The sequence below is a fragment of the Schistocerca gregaria genome, chromosome X, assembly GCF_023897955.1.
Source record: "Schistocerca gregaria isolate iqSchGreg1 chromosome X, iqSchGreg1.2, whole genome shotgun sequence".
Taxonomy (NCBI): Eukaryota; Metazoa; Arthropoda; class Insecta; order Orthoptera; family Acrididae; genus Schistocerca; species Schistocerca gregaria.
In genome coordinates this window covers 394,412,054-394,413,583 of record NC_064931.1, presented here as the reverse complement: position 1 = coordinate 394,413,583, position 1,530 = coordinate 394,412,054, and positions in this window count along the sequence as shown.

Below are 1,530 nucleotides of genomic sequence, written 5' to 3'. Positions count from 1 at the left end.
ACTTTAGAAAATTTTATTTGATGAACCGATAGCCATATAAAGGAAGAGGGCTCTCATTTTACTTGTACTTGATTGGTCTAAAGACGTTGAAAAATTTGGTGCTGGACTGTGATTTGAATTCGTATCTCCTCTCTCGAGGATCTGAATCTCTCGGAACAGTATAGTTCAATCATTTCGTTTCTTTTCCCAAGACTGCAGTCCTCTCTAGGTCTCTTCCAAAGGTAAGTATGTGGGTCCGAATACTGATCCAGTACAAAAATATTCATAATTTCATTTCAAACTGTATCACATGCACAGCGACCTTTTAGTGAATTTTAAAATGCGTTTTTAATGTCTGTTCACGTGCTGCCAACATTCACAATAAGTATCGTTATTTCTGGCCAAACACACACTCATCTTACTGTTGGTGAATAACCTATTGATACTCGTGGATGATAAAGAAGGACGGTAGCTGTGCATTTCGATTGTCGCTCAGGCAGAAAAAATTTGTATCCTTATTTAGATTCAGACACCTAGCAGATGGTAAGAAAAACCGATACATAACGTTTGATTTTACTTAGTTAACAATCCGTTTACGTGTTGGGTTTGTATCTCCGTCACAGAACTTCACATCATGCATACTTTTCTACTTCTGAATGAAGGTATATCAGACATCTTTCGTGGTTAGTTAACAGGGACTAAAGGGTCTTGACAGGAGACCTGGTTTATTACAAAAACTATCGTCTTTTATTTTCAAGTTTAGATTTGGCTACTGATATTGGCGAAAATTGCGGTAATACATGACTCTTCACGGCTAGTCAGCAATATGATTAGATTAGATTTGATTCGATTAATATTTGTTGCATAGATCATGGATACAACATTTCGTAATGATGTGGAACGTGTCATTTTAATGAAAGGTTTCCTTACATAACATGATGCAATTTCTTTGCAATAATTCTTTTATATATATATCTTCTCAAATGCGCGCGCGCACACACACGCACACAAACACAAAAACACACACACACACACACACACACACACACACACACACACTCACTCACACTCACATACACCAACATTATTTTTTCTTTTTATTTGTTCATTGTGCTCGACATTCCGCCAGGTACGGAAACGTCCATGATTGAGTTTCTTAGTTCTGAGTACACTTACCAAAGAAATGTAAAGACGATTATGAGAGTTACTGATTTATGATGCTTAGTTTACAGTCAGTTCTGAGTATTATTAGTAACTACGCTCTAGTCCCTAAACCTAGTTACAGAAATGCGAATCAGACACATTACGTATTCCAGGCAATGTCAACCACGTCTTTGAGATGCCAGCTATGGTCACTTCCCAGCCCTCTGTAGGAACACATCTGTTCGTCTTCTTCCTGCTAGTACTGTAACTGAGATTTGGCAACAAGGCTAGGTATGTTTGGCAACTCTGTGATCGACAAGTTACTTCCTGGTGTGCACGGAATTAACCCTCAAGGTTCACTTGATTTTTCTTGTCATTTCCATTGAGGTGTAACAAAATATTGTAAAT